Consider the following 20,162-nt stretch of genomic DNA (forward strand, 5'->3'; position numbering starts at 1 on the left):
AAACCTCACTCACTGGGCGCAGAAACCAAAAGCAATGGGAACTATGAACCTGCAGCCTGTGAAAAGGAGACCTGAAACACAGTAAGTTAAACAAAATGAGAAGACAGAGAAATATGCAGCAGATGAAGGAGCAAGGTAAAAACCCACCAGACTAATTACAAGCACTGAAATTGAAACTGCGATTTAAAATCTTCCAACAAACAAAAGCCCAGGACCAGGTGGCTTCACAAGAGAATTCTAACAAACATTTAGAGAAGAGCTAACACCTATCATTCTCAAACTCTTCCAAAATATAGCAGAGTGAGGAACACTCCCAAACTCATTCTACAAGGGCACCACCACCCTGATACCAAAGCCAGGAAAAGATGTCACAAAACAAGAAAACTACAGGCCAATGTCACTGATGAGCATAGATGTGAAAATCCTCAACAAAATACTAGCAAACAGAATCCAACAGCACATTAAAAGGATCATACACCATGATCAAGTGGGGTTTATCCCAGGAATGCAAGAATTCTTCAATGTACGCAAATCAATCAATGTGATATGCCATATTAACAAATCAAGGATAAAAACCATATAATAATCTCAGTAAATGCAGAAAAAGCTTTCGACAAAATTCAATACCCATTTATGATAAAAGCTCTCCAGGAAGTAGGCATAGAGAGAACCTACCTCAACATAATAAAGGCCATATATGACAAACCCATAGCCAACATCATTCTGAATGGTGAAAAAATGAAACCATTTCCTCTAAGTTCAGGAACAAGACAAGGTTGCCTACACTCACCGCTATTATTCAACATCGTTTTGGAAGTTTTAGCCACAGCAATCAGAGATGAAAAAGAAAAGTAATCCAAATCGGAAAAGAAGTAAAACTGTCACTGTTTGCAGATGACATGATACTATACAGAGAATTCTAAAGATGCTACCAGAAAACTACTAGAGCTAATCAATGAATTTGGCAAAGTAGCAGGATACAAAATCAATGCACAGAAATCTCTTGCATTCCTATACACTAATGATGAAAGATCTGAAAGAGAAATTAAGGAAACACTCCCACTTACCATTGCAACAAAAAGAATAAAATACCCAGGAATATACCTACCTAAGGAGGTAAAAGACCTGTACTCAGAAAACTATAAGACATTGATGAAAGAAATTAAAGGTGACACAGACAAATGGAGAGATATACCATTCTTGGATTGGAAGAATCAACATTGTGAAAACAACTATACTACCCAAAGAAATCTACAGATTCAGTGCAATCCCTATCAAACTACCAATGGCATTTTTCACAGAACTAGAACAAAAAATTTCACAATTTGTATGGAAACACAAAAAACCCCGAATAGCCAAAGCAGTCTTGAGAAAGAAAAACAGCTGTAGGAATCAGGCTCCCTGACTTCAGACAATACTACAAAGGTACAGTAATCAAGACAGTGTGGCACTGGCACAAAAACAGACATATAGATCAATGGAACAGGATAGAAAGCCCAGAGGTAAACCCACATACATATGGTCACCTTATCTTTGGTAAAAGAGGCAAGAATATACAATGGAGAAAGACAGCCTCTTCAGTAAGTGGTGTTAGGAAAATTGGACAGCTACATGTAAAAGAATGAAATTAGAACACTCCCAAACACCATATACCAAAGTAAACTCAAGATGGATTAAAGACCTAAATGTAAGGCCAGACACTATAAAACTCTTAGAGGAAAACATAGGTAGAACACTCTGTGGCATTCATCACAGCAAGATCCTTTTTGATCCACTTCCTAGAGAAATGGAAATAAAAAGAAAAATAAATGAGTGGGATCTAATTAAACTTAAAAGTTTTTGCACAGCAAAGGAAACCATAGACAAGACGAAAAGACAACCCTCAGAATGGGAGAAAATATTTGCAAATGAAGCAACTGACAAAGGATTAATCTCCAAAATATGCAAGCAGCTCATGCAGCTCAATATCAAAAAAACAACCCAATCCAAAAATCGGCAGAAGACCTAAATAGACATTTCTCCAAAGATATACAGATTGCCAACAAACACGTGAAAGAATGCTCAACATCATTAGTCATTAGAGAAATGCAAATCAAAACTACAATGAGATATCATCTCACACCAGTCAGAATGGCCATCATCAAAAAATCTAGAAACAATAAATGCTGGAGAGGGTGTGGAGAAAAGGGAATCCTCTTGCACTGTTACTGGGAATGTAAATTGATACAGCCACTATGGAGAACAGTATGGAGGTTCCTTAAAAATCTAAAAATAGAACTACCATATAACCCAGCAGTCCCACTACTGAGCATATACTCTGAGAAAACCATAATCCACAAAGAGACATGTACTACCCATGTTCATTGCAGCACTATTTACAATAGCCAGGACATGGAAGCCACCTAAGTGTCCATCGACAGATGAATGGATAAAGAAGTTGTGGCACATATATACAATGGAATGTTGCTCAGCCATAAAAAGAAACAAAATTGAGTTACTTGTAGTGAGGTGGATGGACCTAGTCTGTCATACAGAGTGAAGTAAGTCAGAAAGTGAATAACAAATACCATATGCTAACACATATATATGGAATCTAAAAAAAAAATGGTCTGAAGAACCTAGGGGCAGGACAGGAATAAAGACACAGGTGTAGAGAATGGACTTGAGGACATGGGGAGGGGGAAAGGTAAGCTGGGATGAAGTGAGAGAGTAGCATTGACATATATACACTACTAAATGTAAAATAGATAGTGGGAAGCAGCTGCATCTCACAGAGAGGTCAACTCGGGGCTTTGTGACCGCCTAGAGGCATGGCACAGCGAGTGTGGGAGGTAGATGCAAGAGAGAAGGGTATGGGGATATATGTATACATATAGCTGATTCACTTTGTTATACAGCAGAAACTAACACAACATTGTAAAGCAATTATACTCCAATAAAGATATTTTAAAAATTTAATGATCCCTCATAAAAACATTTAATCCAATAGGCATCAATATTAGTTGTGTAAAGTAACCATTTTATTCTGCTCAAAGATCCTGTGAATCGAGATTCTGACCAGGCAGGCTGGGGATGTACTGCCTCTGTTCCTTGATGTCTGGGCCTCAGTTGAGGACTTCGATATATGGGGATGTGTCAGAGGCTGGGTACTGGAATCATCTTGTGGGTTTTCACTTAACATGCTTGGCATTTGGGTTGAGATGACTCAAAGCCTGGCTCACTTGTCTATTGATCAGAGTGGTTATGTATGGTCTCATCATTTGGTATGGACTCTCAGAGCTTTGTGGCTGGGTTGTGAGAGAGTATGTCCTGACAGACAGCATCTGGAGAACTAGCTTTCCAGGAGTCAGAAGGCTTCGTATGACCTAGGCTCAAACGAAGCTTCACTTTCGTCACATCCTGTTGGCTTCTGTTGCATCACTAAGGCTGACCCAAACTCAAAGAGAGGTGAATTCAACTTCATCCCTTGACGGGGAAGTGGCAAGTTCACATTGCATAAGGGCGTTTAGGATAGGAGGTAATATTGTGACAATTAGGGGAAAATATCATGTCACATTCAGCATCTTATTGAATGGGGAGTTATTAGAGGCATATATGCTAAAATCATAAATCAGAATACTCACCATCTTCACTACTGTTTAACAGTTTAGCATATATGCCTTGTATTGAGGTTTTTACCAATGTAATTAGAATAGAGAAACCAGTTAAAAGCAGCCTATGAATCGGTAAGGACGGTCTTGTGTGTGTGTGAGAGAGAGAAAGAGAGAGAGAGAGAGAGAGAGAGAGTTAAAACAAATATGGCACAAAATTAAAATGGAAGGCATACTGATGCTTTTAGGCTTATTGTTTATTAGGAACTCAAGAGATGGACAACATAGATGTACTAGCCATAGAGAGTGTGTATTAAAAATAGACAGGTTTTTGCCCTCTAGGTACCTATGAGGCAATAAAATATACAAACAGATCAAACATACCATCAACAAAGCAGTATCATTATAAATTCAAAGACTACCTCTCACGAGAAGTTGAAGCATGATTATGTTGGCAAATTAAGGATGGATAATCCTAATACAAAAAATTTCTGAGAAGAGGTAGATCATGAAGGAATTTGTGACAGCGTGTACAAGTGGCAAACAGGAGCAGGGAGGAAAATGAAGCATGAGGACCAGCTTGGGCAAGATGTGGCTATTAGTGTCAAAAGCCCTGGGTTGCTGGGTTGGTAGCAGGAGCTCATGCACATATGAAATAACATTTTAAACAAGTCCACACACTTCAGCTTGGGGTGAGAGATTAAGGAAGGGAAAGGGGTGCATGTGGGATATCATTTCCCTCCATCTCAGTTGTTACACTGTTCAAGTCTACAGAGGTTTGTAATTGAAAGTGTACAATAACAGAAATACTAGTAATAATGGAGTTAACCTTTATAAGCCCTACTGTTTACTAAACATTGTGCTAAGTAAGAAATGCTAGCCTCAGCACCTCCAGTGTTCTTTCCTGCTGCATGGTTACTCTCTCAAAATTCATATGGGCTCTCTGCTGTCACAGAAGCCTGAGTGGAGAGCACTCAGGGGACTGTGATCTCCCTTCCAGTCAGTGATAAGTGGGGGGCACACTGTGGCCCACCTCCCATCTGTGTCTGAAGTCCAAAGAGAAACCGAGAGCTCAGGAGGTATTATTGTACATGCCCTTTTCATTAGCATTCAGTTTTGGTCTGTTGCTTATGATGAGATAGGACAAGCATTTTCAGGGTGCTCCATTAAATTTCTTCCTAACGCCTGAATATCTTTATGATGGTGGGAAGATAAGATGTCCTTGTCCTCCATGTCCTTTTATTATTCACTCTAACCTGGTTCTCGCGTGTCTCCATTCACCCATTTTGAAGCCGCCTTTTCCTAATCTTCGTAGATTATTTCTCCATTTTTTGAAGACCGGGCAGTTGGCTCTTAAATGTTTCCTGTGGTCCTTTCATTTCACTGAATTTTAAATATTTCAGCCAATTTGAAGAGTTCATAATGATGAATAAGATTAAGCTTGGAGCTTAACCTTTTGAAACTGGGTGACGCGTTAACTCGGCTGGAACGGTGGTTAATTTAACAGCAGGAGTTGAATTAACTTGTCACAGCTCTGCCATTGTTAAATTTCCTGCTCAACATCCTTGTCCCAATCTCGCAGCACTCCGTTGTCCTGGGACCAGGGGATGAGTCAGGGTGAAGAAGAGAGTAGAAACGGGAGAGGAAAGATGCCATGCATTGTTAGGAGGGTAACAGGGTGACCAGAAATGGCCAGATGAAAAATCTGTTTTAGTTGGGGAAGACTAGAAAAGAACAAGGTGGTGGGGGGAGTTTGATAAATAAAAGGCAAAGCAAGGGGGTCATGGGGAAGGGGGAAGTGAGGAACAGAGACAGGATGAGACATGAAAGAGAGGAGTATATTAAGAGGAGGCAATGGGTGAAGTGACTTGAATTTCTTGGAAACGCGTTACTTTCAGCACATCAGAAGCTTTTAATAGTGGCAGTCTGGCACACAGAAATAAAATCACCTGCTTAAAAATACCCTGTGCATTAGGCAGAAATGAAAATGTTGAACCATAAGAATAATTTCAAAGTTGATCTCAACAAAGAGAGGGAAGTTACTTTAAATTTGGCTCAGCAAAAACATTTATTAGACATATTTGTAGATCCTTGTCAAACATTATGGTTCAGAGCAGTTTAGTAAGTTAGAAGGGAAGAGAGTAAAGGGGTGGGAGGAGTGGAGAAGGAAAGTAATTCAGGGACCAGGGAGTCCAAGGAGAGGCAGGGGGAGAGCACAGTGGTCTTTTCCGCGTCAGGAGGGGGAGCACATTTGTGGAGGTTGGGGACAGAAAGCAAAAAACAGAAGCAGCTGCAGCAGGTACATTTGCAGTTATCTTTCCCTTCAACGAGGTATCCAGTATTGCTGGGCTGGAATGCTCTGTGCATGTATTGCTTACCCTATGAGTAACTTTCATATGCGCATTGTCTCAGGTTTGCTATTCCTCTCAGACAGGAAGCTGTGTGCAGTAGAGTAAGCGGCTCGGCCTTCAGGGCAGAGGCCTTAATGACACCTGAAATGCAGGCAAAATAACCAGTCTGCTCCTAAGGCCCAGCTGCTTTGAGGCTCATCAATAGGGATCACCGAGAGCCTGTCTTCCTTTCAATTGTTTCAGCAGTGCCTTAACACTGAAAGGACATTTTCTTTTCTATTTGTATGATTTTGTCTGAGGGCTCACGTTATTCCACAGATGCTCTAACAGGTTTTCAATTTCCAAGGTAGTTGCCTGAAAAGACTGTTGGCTGCTCAGGAGCCTAACCAGCACTCAGTAGCTGGATCTGAAGCGGATTACTAAGGATTCCAGGGCCTTTTGCTTCTGTCCAAAATTACTTAAAGGTATAGCTATCAGATGGCTGTGCTGTGTCTGATGGATCAAGAGAATGAGGCAAGTGGAGAGAAGGTGAAAGGGATAAGTAGGAGATAGAGGACAAAAGGAAGGTAAAAAAAAAAAAAAGTACAAGAGAGTTAAAGAGTGAAGGATTTCTTATTTAGTTTCAGGATAGAAACTAAACTCAAGGCATTTTAAACTCACCAATTGATGTTAAAAGGCCCTAAGAAAGTTTTGAATCTGGGTATCCAGGAAGCAATGCACTGAAAAGTAACCATAGTGAAAAAAGAGTTTTGATGAATTAGCTGGTAAGGTTGAACTTTCCTCCTATACCAAAGCAGTTTGCTGGATGCATGATTGTTTTGCTTCAGATAATCCAAGCAGAGATACCATTATTGGTGAAGTTTGGGCAGAATTTGAGGGTACAAATTTGCATAGTAGTGTTAACCACATGTTTCCTTTTTCAGTGGAGGAAAGTTAAATTTTTTTTCCCACCATCCAAAGTGTATATGTTTCCTAATAAAAACAACAGCTAGTGTGAGGTGCATTTGTCTTCTTCTCCAGCATAAGGACTTCATTTTTCAAGTTCTAAGGGATCTTTAAACTGGTGTCTAGATAATAAACTCCAAGGGCAGCACTATATAGAAACTCTAAATGCCTTCCTTGAACATAATGCTTCTCAATATTACTTGGTACACCTGAGCTTGATTGGCCTTAGCATTTTTGTTAAATAATGAAAGTTAAGTAGGGGAAATTCAAATTGAAAAAAGAGGGGCATGAAAATTTCTACTCTCTCGGATGAATGAAACAATGATTTCCACTGTGTTTCATGGAACATTACATGGAATGGCACTCCATGAGAAAGGTATTTTCAATGAACTTATTTACAAAACAGAAATAGAGTCACAGATGTAAAAAAACTTATGGTTACCAAGGGGGGAAGGAGGGGGGCAGGGATAAATTGGGAGATTGGGATTGACATATATACACTACTATGTATAAAACAGATAACTGATAAGGACCTACTGTATATAGCACAGGGAACTCTACTCAATACTCTGTAATGACCTATTTGGGAAAAGAATATAAAAAAGAGTGGATATATGTATACGTATAACTGATTCACTTTGCTGTACACCTGAAACTAACACGACATTGTAAATCAACTATACTCCAATAAAAATTTTAAAAAATAATAAATAAATAGGAAAAAGAAAAGACTTCATTATTGTACATCTCCAGGATGTGGTAAAGAACTTTCCAAACATGTTGACTAGGGAGTCATTTTCTTCACATAATACCAATCCTTACATTTTAGAACACAGCTATTTCTTCTTAAGAATAGTATAGTCACTGTTTCACCAAGTTTTCATGAACATTCTCAGAAATAACTGACCTACAGTCTATTCAGAGACAGGACAGAATTCTGCATTCCCAGTGCCACCAGTATGATTTGATGGTATTGCTTTGACACAAGGAGTATTTAGCTCTTTATGTCATTCAACTTGGGCAGCACCTTCAGCTTGCTGTGACTTCTATTTGTGCTGGACAGTAGTGCCCCAGTAACTTTAGGTGTACAAGTTAAAGAGGGGCCATGGAGCTGCTGCCAGGAAAACCAACCCTCAAGGTTTCAGGGTTTCAGTGAGCTGAGAGTGTGCATTTTGTAGCCACAGAGAGGGGGAGATGTGGGCTGCTCTGTTGCATCTGGACAGGACATCTGTACTCCTAGTCAAATGGCCATCCAGGCACCTCAGTGCTACTTTATGTGCCTGTAATTTCCATTATGACTTTAGACTGTCATCTTTCAGCATATTTTCATTTATTGTTTTTAGCTACAATCAGGGCAGTAATAGGAGAGCAATTCTAGGGAGTGAGTGCACAGATAAAATATGTAGACCCCGGCAACAGTGAGGTCTACTTAGCCACACCTCATATTTCAGTTCACAGAAATGTGTGTAGGGGTTGACATAAGTACTCCCTGTTGTGTTATTGCTTCTGGCTCAGTAGCCCTTTGAGAAGACCGGAGAATAAAGGACTGCAGAGAGCGGGTGCTATCGAAATGGCAGTGCTAGAGAGGGTGCCTGCAAGCACCCGAGAGAGTTTTATGTTTTTTAACAAATGTTTTCTTGATGTTACCCTTAAATCCCACCTGCGATTTCTTCTCTCGCCGTTGACATCAGTCGCCTCTCTGCTTTTCAGGCTTCTTTTTGAGGCATCAATGAACCTAAAGGAAACCAGCATGATGGGAATTTCACGACAACTTCCAGCACATTGTGCTTTCTTGGCAAGCAATGTCATTGAATGGCATTCAGACTCACACGGCAGGGCCACGGCTGATCAATAATTTCCAGGAGCCCCTTTTGATTGTGTCAGAAGCAAAACCCAAGGAATGTGACTAGACCAGTTAGAAATAGCACCCTGACAGGAAAATTCCAGGGCAGTCAAAGGATAAATCGTAACATTTGGTTATATTACTATGTGCTAAGGCTCTTTCTTGACAGGAGACATTTGGTTCCCATTTTAAGGCTGCAGAAGGCTTTAACTAAGCACAAAGATATGAGTGTCACAAAGGAGTGTTTCAAACAGCTACATTAAGAAGCTGAGGTTGTCAGACCTCCCCTTGTGATTTTAAGGATGAGAAATGATCATCTAGGTATGTACTAAAAGGTTCCATTAGAAAACTATTTTAAATGCTATTACCCTGGTAAAGCCTCCCCAATGAAATGGAAATAATGTTATGATTTCTAAACTATTTTTTTTTTACTTTTCTATCAGGAAAGTATATCATCTTGCAATATAGTACAGTTATATTTTTCTTAGCTTATTATTTAATTTAGTAGCAGTAATAGGTGTACTCATATAGACAGTTGTTGCATGATTAACCAGTAATTCCAACAGTTTATTAGCTTTTAAAATGCTTGTCCAGAATACTGCTAAATATGAGAGAACTTGGTAAGTATTTTTGGGTGATGAAGAACACAAAACCCACTCTCTTCCTTTGTATTATGCATGTAGAGAGCAGAAGACATCAACTTTTACAAACATCACCGTCATCAATGCCATTTATTGAGGCTGCATGTAGAATACAGTATGACTGGGAATAAGGAAAAGGAAACTCAATTCTTGGACTTCTTATCCTTCTTTTAGTCAATTAGCAAACTGGAGGTCAGACTAGCTCCTTAAGTAGTCCTGTAGGCCATAAATGGTCAAGGTAGAATTTGGAAGATCTCCCAGACTCCAAAGACCTTGTTCATTCTTTAATACAAGACTGTGTCATAGTCAATGACAAGAAAGTAGAGCTAACAGGTTATTTATTCTGTTTCACCTTCGGTTATTGATCTGTGAAATGGGAATACTGTTGTATTCATTCCATGCATTTCAAAACTATTGTAAATAAGAGAAAATTGATATGCAGAAATTAATATAGTAGGTTTCTAGTTAATGGTATTCTCCATCATCATCCTCAACCAAATTGCAAAGTTAGTTGTGATACTGACTCTTCTTAAAGGGATAAGATTAATATTTTTTAATTTTTTGGCTGTGTTGGGTCTTCATTGCTGGACGCGGGCTTTCTCTAGTTGCAGCGAGCGGGGGCTACTCTTAGTTGTGGTGTGCGGGCTTCTCACTGTGGTGGCTTCTCTTGTTGCAGAGCATGGGCTTTAGGCGCGCGGGCCTTGGTAGTTGTGGTGCATGGGCTTAGTTGCTCTGTGCATGTGGGATCTTCCAGGACCAGGGATTGAACCCATGTCCCCTGCACTGGCAGGCGGATTCTCAACCATTGCGCCACCAGGGAAGTCCCTAGAAGAGGTTAATATTGATCAGCACTTTGAAAGGGCCTGACTTGACAGAGAAGAGGAAAGGTCATTCACGTTTAGAGGGAATGTCTGTGCCATAACTTGGAAGTGAAATAATTTAAATTTAATTTTATAGAGAATCTTTTAAGCAGGACTCATTGGATAGGGTCGAGAGGAGTGGCATATGTGTGGCAAGGCAATGGTGGTGATGGCAATTAATAGAGTCTTCATTCATTTATTCAACAAACATTTAATGAGTACCACTTTATGCCAAGCAAAATACTAGCTCCTGGATTTGTAAGATATATAAACGATGATTTCTGCATTCGAGGAGTTCACTGTTCAATGAGCCATCAAATAATGAACCACTACTCTTTAGAGTGGAAAGTGTAAAATAGAGCTGTGTACCTGTACAGTGGTGGCAATGAGCAAGAGGAAGCTGGTTTTCTTGAGAAGACTGAGAAAGTTTTTCTAAAGGTTGATGCTTAAAATAGCACTTGCCTTTGGAATTGTAGTTTAAATTTCAGAAGATGCGTGGCCCAAGAGCTGACCAGAGAAGTGAACTAACATGATCAAAATGCGTGCCAAAGAAATTACTTTACCTATAGGATGGAGGGGAGACTGGGGATGCAGAAGTATCCAAAAAAATGCTGTTTTGCATCATACAGGTAAAGCATAGGTCCCGACAGTGGATGGATTTGAAAGAATTAATGGATGATGGACTCTGTGTCAAAAGTAAAAGAAGAGACGTGGAAAATCTGATATTATATTTATAAGCTTGAATGTTGTCAGAGATAATCATGCCTTTGATATATACACAGAAAGATGAAGAGCCATACAAAATGTCAGCTTGAGTGGGAGTTAATTATTCCCAGCATGGAGAGAATTTGAAGAAGGTGTCAACCAATGGGACTGACTGGGAAAATTGAATCGCTTACAAGCATTTTCTGAATTAAGTCTATTTCATCTTTTTCTAGTGTCCACAAACCACTGCAATAGATGAATCTGAGAGATGATGAAACTGATTTTTTTCCCTTTTTGAGCTTGTCAAGATTAGAGAAATAAAAATAAAAGCAGTCTAATACAGCATCCCTATATCAAAAAGGAAATATCCAAACACACTTATTTCAGAGCCCAAAGTGACTTTGGGATTATTCCTTTCTACTCTCCTGATTAGTATCAGTTAAGTGAACTAATCCTGTTTGTGGATGAGACCTTCAAAATAACATATTTCTTTGTTTCTTTAAGTAAGAACATATGAAAACAGGCTACAGCTGTTTTAATTATATAGAAAATACTTTAGTCATTCACCACAGTCACAGTTATTGTCACTCTAGTCCTGACAGTATAGATTTCATAGCTGTGGTCTGATATGTGCTTCTCTGCTAGGTTTAATCTGACTTTTGAATAAAGAGAAGCATGTCACATTTGCTTTTCTGTGTCATGCGGACTTTCTTAGGCTCTACATAGGGTAATTGTTAATATATCAACTTCTAAATTCCTTGTTACTTGGAAGAATAAATCTTCCTGAAATAACATGAAGTGAAAACCCAGGTAAGTAAACAAAGATCTGAAAATCTGCATTAATTTTTTCAGTGGAGGAATATGGCATGCACAGAAGATTATAACTTTCAATTTAATGCAAGCATGTCTCGGCAGTCTTGACTTCATGAGAGATATCAAAATGTAAAACTGTGGAGATCGAGTGTGCACTCCCAGGAATGTATAGGACATTTGGAAGACATAGGCCGATTGGGCATTATTTGGTGGGCATAATTGAGAAAAGTCAGAGTGCTGAAAGAGAACCCTGGGAAATGTACAAATTTGTTACTTGTACATTGAGATGATTCCAAATTCCATGAGGATATTTAGGACTGGTATAATTTACCGATTAAGAGCATGGGCTTATCATCCAACGGAACTAGATTCAAATTCTTTTTTCCCTTTAATTATGGAATTTTGTGCAGAGTTATTTATCTTCCCTGAATCTCAGTTCCCTCATCTAGGATGGTGAGGAGAACAAAAAGAGGATAAATAGATGATGTTTGCAAAGGGCTCAGCACAGTGCCTGACACAGTGAATGATCAATAAATGGTACTAGTTTTAGACTTTTATAGCTCTTTCTCTAGAGCTAGCTTTGAGAGTTAAAACCAAATGAGACACTTTCAGGTATTCATGGGCACAGAATTTAGTTGCTTCTCAACTCTCCTCTTTTGGTACACCACTAGAGAAGTATAGCAGAGTGAACATTTTCTGTGACAAGCTCAAATCACTTTTCTCCTGATCTTTACAAGCTGGTTTCAACTGCCCAGATGCCCAGTGCTCACTGAAGGCAGAGGCTGCTTAAATGAATGACTTCCTGTTGCCAGGGCTTTCCTATACATGTCTCCCTTGGCATCTGTGGGGATTGGTTTCAGGACTCCTGTGGATGCTCAAGTCCCTTATATAAAATGGTGTAGTATTTGCATATAACGTAAGCATATCCTCCCATATACTTTAAAGCATCTCTAGATTAGTTACAATACGCAGTACAATGTAAATGCTATGTAAATAGGTGCTGGTGCAGGGCATATTTAAGTTTTGCTTTTTGGAACTTTCTGAAATTAAAAAATATATATTTTCTCTCTGCGGTTGGTTATGTCCGTGGATGTGGAACCTGTGGATATGGAGGGCCAACTGTAGTTGTTGGGCATGCTAGCCTGAGGCCCTGGTCCTGTTGCCCTTACATGGGGGCCTTTGTCTGCCCTTTTAGCTTTCAGTCCTTTTTCCCTTTCTCTTCTATCTTAGCTCCTTGGGAAGTGGAGAACAAGAGTGAATTTACAGCTCTAATCCCCGAAATGGGGCTATTGACTTTGCCTTTCCATGGGTAAGTTGAAGAGTTTACTCATCCAAAAGAAGTTCTAAACAGTGCCTGTCAATTTCTTACCTCCAGTATGCTCCTTGCAGGGGACTGGTAGATCCTTCTTAGATTTAGGGCAACTGTTAGGTGAACACATTTCTTGTTTCACTTTAAAATTCCAACCATGCAGGAGAAGGGGAATTCCTTTTCCCCAGAACAAGCCTTACAGGGCAGCATTACCTGAGGCTATTTGATCACAGACAAATACCGATATGCACCTTGTATTGAAGCAACTGACATTAGTGACTGCTCCTCTCAGTGCTGTTGAGATCATTGCCATGTGGAACTAGCGATTCCTGTGACTTAGTCTCTCTCCCTTTGTGCTATAGAGGGATCAGTGCTCGTTTAACACAATGTCACCCCAGAACCTATCTACTCTGGATCCATGGACACAGAACACTCTAAATATGAAACAGATTTCTTGCAGAGAAATCCAAAAAAGTAGCAGGTTGCACAGACCTGATCTGAAAGGAATCACATTTTCAGAATCTTGGAATCAGCTTCTAGAACTGGTTTTTCAGAGATATTCATGGTCAGTTCAGGGTCTCCAAGTGGTTTACACCGGAAGAATGGGAAATAGCAGTCTGTTTCACTTGGAATTTTTAAATTTATGGTACTAAAGAGAGCCAATCTCAAAAAATGTTACCATAATGACAAAGTGAATTAACGTTGGTCTCGGAAATCATGAAACACTTAATGCTCTCTAAAAATTTGGCTCATTAAGAAAGAAAAACCACTTCTTGTTTTGTAACAATTTTTTAGATTTTACATTTCTTTTCTCCTTTGAGGAATGGAAAATGTGAAACTGATATGGCAGTCATTTGAAATTAATTTCGAAAGCCTACTCAGTTTACTATTTAAGATCAAAGTACGTTTTTCTGACATTCTTTTGTTACTAATTACCATTATAGCTTAATTGAGTTCCATTTGGGAAAGAATATATATATATATACACATACATATATGTATATATACATAAATATATAAAACATACGCACACACACACGCACATAACCATCCAATGCTGTTTTATAACCTACATGTGTGTATGTGTATATACATATACATGTATACACATGTATACATATATATCCATCAATGGTGAAATAAAAGCAATAACATAACTGGCTTTTAAACTCTAGAATTGACTTATAGAACATATTAAAGGTGTTTTACAAAGTAAAATATAATGGAAACCAAGCATGAAGGTGAGTTAAAGATTTTTGTGTAGGAAAAAATTCTATTCTAGCCATCTTACAACACTGTGTAAAACCTTTTTGAAATGTAGAAGCAGAAGCACAAACCATTCGCCCAGCTTCCTCTTTCTCTTTTTTCTTCACATTTTATAAAACTGCAGTTTTACTGCTAGATAATACGGTAAAAACGATTCATTGTAAGGGTTACCTAACAACGTTGGTGGTGTTGATGAATAGTTGCAATTAATAAATTCCCTTAATTAGTCTGATACCCAGAAGATGCACCTGGCAGGTCATTTTAATACTACAATTGATTTATAGCTGCTAGAAATGATTTTACCAGCTATCTTCAGAGAGTACAATTAGAGCAGATTTCATTTTTTTATGCATTTTCACTGAGGAATAAACATAAAAGGTCTATGTAATTCAGAACAAAGCAGCTATAATGTACTAATGGTTTATGGATTTTATTAATATTCAGCTAACATTAGAGGCAATTTTAGGGGAGAGCAACCTATTTTCTTTATGAAGTATTCAGTTTTTTAGTATCTGAGTGCTTTGTTTAAAAAATAAACCCTGATATTTTCTGATAATTTGCTTCTATTTCTTATAGCAAAAATGTTATGTTACAAAGTATGAAAAAAGAAAATAAGAATTTTACGTGCTATTTATTAATTGCATGCAGATACATTTATATACTGCATATTTCTTAAATACATGTAAATTTTAAAGTAAGTCATTAGGCATTCATGTGATTTAAATAGTGCTTCCATTAATATAATTGTTGAGCTAATGGATGAACTCTATTAGGAATGGAGGGAGTTGCACTTCGTGGTTGAACAGGTAACAGAATATTTTAAGAACCTGATTACATATCTGGCTTTTAATTCCCTGTTTATCTGGGATATTAATGTTGCTAATCGGGACTCTCTCTCCTTCTCTCTCATCATCCATAACATGGGACCAGTTTACTTGTTTAGTTTAAGATACTAGGACAATGAGAAATCAGTTCCACAGATAAAGCCAATAGTCCTGTGAAAAGTATTAATATTTAAATATACCATTTCCATGATTAAAATGAACGCTACCTAAAAAATGTCTTTACCAAAGGGTCAGCTCAAGGAAAATTTACATATAAAAAAATCCAAAATTACTTTAAAATATATTCTATGTCTAGTTAGTGAGGGTCTACTTCGTGCAAGGTACTGAGCTCAGGAAGTGCTGTGGATTCAAGAAGGAAAGAACAGAAGGTCTCTGTCAACATGGAATTACAGTCTAGTGGGGAAAGGCAGGAGGATTCAACTGATCCACAAGTAAAAAATCATAAGCTTCATCCCATGAAGAAAAAGCTGAGGAGCCTGTGAAAGGATATCACAGGGACGCCTGGTTGCTGCTGCATTTCTGTATTACAGATTCCAAGGGGGAGATTGATAGCCTGGTCCAAACCACAGAGAAATACATCTTAACACCCAAAATGTCCCATAATAATACTTCTCTTTCAAAAGTGAAAATTCTTCTGAACTTCCATCAGTAGGTGAGCTTGGTTTTTTTGTTTGGTTTTGTTTTTAGTAGTTAGTAATAGATTTGCAAAGTCATTCAATCTCTTGTCCAAATTTCCCTCTTAACTAGCTCTACAACTTACAAAGACAGCCGGCTAGGTTTAGCAGTAGAGTTCAGAATCAGCTATTCTAATTCTTTGGAATTCTGTCATCCACATAGAGGATAATTTATCAAATCTTACAACGTGTGTGTGTTCCTCCTTAAAAAATTTTTTTATTGAGGTATAGTTGATGTATAGTATTATATGTTTCAGGTGTGCAACATAGTGATTCACAATTTTAAAGGATTATATTCCATTCAGAGTTGTTATAAAATATTGGCTATATTTCCGTGTTGTACTATATATCCTCATAGCTTATATATTTTATACACAGCAGTTAGTACCTCTTAATCCCCTACCCCTATCGTGCCCTTCCCTCCTTCACTCTCCCCACTGGTAACACTAGTTTGTTTTCTATATCTGTGAATCTGTTTCTTCTTTGTTATATTTTTAAATATTTTGTTATTTTTTTTATATTTTTTGTTATATTCACTAGTTTTATATTTCAGATTCCATATATAAGTGATATCACACAGTATTTGTCTTTCTCCGTCTGACTTACTTCACTTAGTGTAATACCCTCCACGTCCATCTATGTTGTTGCAAGTGGCAAAATTTCATTCTTTTTTATTGCTGAGTAGTATTCCATGTGTGTGTGTGTGTGTGTGTGTGTGTGTGTGTGTGTGTGTGTGTATCACATCTTCTTTATCCATTCATCTGTGATGGACACTTAGGTTACTTCCATATCTTGGCAATTGTGAATAATGCTGCTATGAACATTGGGGTGCATGTATCTTTTCAACTTAGTGTTTTTGGGTTTTTTTGGATATATATCCAGGAGTGGGATTGGTGGATCATATGGTCGTTCTAGTTTTAGTTTTTCGAGAAACTTCCATACTGTTTTCCATAATGGCTACACCAATTTACAATCCCACCAACAGTATATGAGGGTTACTTTTTCTCCACATCCTTGCCAATATTTGTTATTTGTGGATTTGATGATAGCCATTCTGACAGGTGTGAAGTGATATCTCATTGTGGTTTTAATTTGCATTTCTCTGATGATTAATGATCAGCATCTTTTCATGTTACAACATATATGTTTAAAATAATTTCTCAGCCAATATTATGCTGTGTAATTGAGGATTATTCAAAATTAATCTTAATTAAGATTAATAATAATTAATAATGTCTGGAATCATTAAGGCAAGATGATCTCTCAAGATGCTTTAAGGCCTTTGATTCTATACCTTTCCTGCAAAATCTACAAGTTGAAAAAATCTATGCTTGTTTACCAAACAATGTAGTTACCCATAAAGTTTCTGAGATTCTCTGGGGAATGTCCTAATGCCAGTAGGAAATTAAATGATGATTTCCACCAGGATTAGAGGGCCACAGGAATTTGGAAGTTTCCAGGTATTGGAAGCAAAGCTATTTTTCCCTGCTAACATTCTGGCATGTCTTAACAGAAGGTTAAAGTGTGTTGCCTTTTGGCTACCAGTGCCTGCTAACCCCTTTACCACCACTTCTGTGGTTATGCTGAAGGAGTCAGTAACCATCTCCTAAATTATAGGATTGGGACTTCAAGAGGTCATTTTACCCATCCCCCTGCTTCTGGGCAGGACAGTACTTAATTAGCTCGGCTCACAAATCTCTCTCTGAAACCAATTGATGCATAGAAGTAATCATTTGCCTCGGGGGAACACGATGCTATGTAGATAGATTGTTTTTGTTTGTGTTTTTGGCAAATGAACATTTAAAAGTGAAATTCTCTCCCACTTGATTTTGTTCACAATGTGGTCTAAGTTATATTCTGCTCTGGTTCTCATGCTGCAGGAGGTTTTTAATGCCAAACAGGATCACTGACAGCCATCTGTGCCTGGCCCCAGGCATGGACTCTCCTAGGATATGTCTATGCTCATCTGTCGGCACTGCAGGTTTAGGCTGCTAATATCATTTGAACACTTTGCATTGAAAGAAATAGGAATAAAAAGGTAGTTTTGTGTCCTGTGGGAGAGTCATTATTCTTACAACTTGCCGGGCAGCTCCTCCATTCCAACTTCTTCAAGGCTGGCTGTTGACATAACTCATGTTACATTACACTGTTTTTTAATTTTTATTTTTAAAGATGATCTAAAACTAACTTCTGATTTAAATACTTAAGAGTTAGTTGTCCCTGATACTTTTTCTCCTAATTTCCCACTAACATGCTTATGAAGACATAAGAGATAAAGCAAATCAAGACACAAAACCAATCTGTAGCTTGCAAATAATTTTTAAACAAGAAACAGAACAGTCTCAATCACCTGAAAGAAGGTGGGTGGATTCTTTCTTCTTTCAAAGTGCATCCCCTGACTCAGAAGCCTACCATCTATATCCAGCAGAGTAGGGGCCATCTCACCTCTGCATTGGTGAGTTGTAGGAGCTGGAGAGAGACTAGCCGCATCTCCATCCCCTGGGAGCTTGTGAGAAATGAGGGATCTCAGATCCTGCCCAGACCTACTCAATCAGAATCTGCATTTGAATGAGTTCTGCAGGTGATTTGTGTACTCGTCAAAGTTTGGGAAAGCACTGTTTCAAATGTTGAGACTCCCTCCCAATATGCAGTATTAAGAAATAAACATGTTGAGAAAGAAGATTATAGAAGTTGAGAATGAGAATTTTAACCAAATATGATGGTGTTCTATTTCAGCTCCTGCTAACAATTTTCAAGTTAGGAAACCTGGTAAAAAATATCTTTTTTTCTCTTTACCCACAACAGAGTTGCATAGAACACTAAAATGGCTTCTTTTACTTTTTAAAATTTCCAGGGTAATTGAGTAATTAATTTATGCATATTTAAGCATTTTGAATGATGTGAGACATGACATTTTGCTGTAATTTGACAGAAACTGTGCAGTAGCAGATATCAGTCACTGATTCCATCTTAAATTCCTTTCTATCTGAGACCTCTGATTGTTAGTAGAGTTAAAAATCAGAACATACAAAATAATCTCAAATATTTAAAAATGCATAGGAGAGAAAAATATATATATATTAAAATATACCAATTGCTAATGATGATCTTCATTAGGATTCTGGATGCGTTTTTTCATTTGAATTTTCTGTATATCCCAATATTGCTATAATAAGTATGCATTACCCTACAGTCAAATTATATTACTTAAAACTTAATTCATGCAGTTTTGTTCATGCAAGAAATTGAAACTATGTAAAACCAGCAGAAAGTCTGGAAGTACACCAAAATACTATCTATACTTTTTTGTATTTTTAATTTTTTATCAATATATGGAATATGTATTTCTTCTATAGTGTCTGCCACAACAGTTTCAATAAATGTCTATGAATGAATAAATATGGGTGTACAATTTTGGATGAATAAATGCATGGATGTAGAATTTACTCCTTCACTAATGTTAACTGTGAAGTATTTGCATTATAAATTTTTAGATGGTATCACCCATAAGGATTGAATTATGATGGTTAATTTGTACATATACAGTCAAGTCAGATTAGTAATAGAAAAGTACAGTTTTCAATGCCCACTTCCTGTTTCTTTTCTCCCAAACATCATGGCATTTTGTAAATGAATGGCTTAACTAAACTTCCACAAACTTTAGAAACATACTGTTCGATATATAGTTCCTTAAAAATCATATACATTTAAATTAATTAGCAATTGCAGATCTCTTTAGCATGTGATATAGGTGGTAATGTTGATAGAGTCATTGAATTTTGGCCGGTAGGTATAGAGTACTGAATTCAGAGATTTTAAATATTTTTAGGTCTGGGATCCTTTATTCAATGTATTCTTAGTGGGAGCATGAAAATTAAATACAGAAGTTCTGGTTGTTTGGGGTAGGGCGAGTTCGAATTCCTGTCTGACTCTTAATGAGGGTCCCTAGAAGCAGATTTGGGAAGTACAGTCTGAAAACCATGAACTTACAAAGCATTTGGATACTGGGTTAAAATAGAATATTTTTTCCCCCAGGATAAAACGTGGTCCACTAAAATTTCATGTTTATTTACCATATCTATATCCATCATTTTTGTGATTTCTCTGTAGCACTGAGAGTTAGTTCCTCTTACTACTAGTGAAGAAGAAAGTTAGAGACATCCAGTGTACTGCCCAAGTTGACATTCCCCTTGAGCACCAAAGCCAGGCTTTGATCCCAAGCTGAAAGAATGCAAACCTCAAGTACTTTCAATGCAAGTCGGTGCTCTACTCATTAACATAAATAGCTGACAAGTTAGTAGTTATTGTTAACTAAAGAGG

The sequence above is a fragment of the Pseudorca crassidens genome, chromosome 6 (genome assembly GCF_039906515.1).
Source record: "Pseudorca crassidens isolate mPseCra1 chromosome 6, mPseCra1.hap1, whole genome shotgun sequence".
Classification (NCBI taxonomy): Eukaryota; Metazoa; Chordata; class Mammalia; order Artiodactyla; family Delphinidae; genus Pseudorca; species Pseudorca crassidens.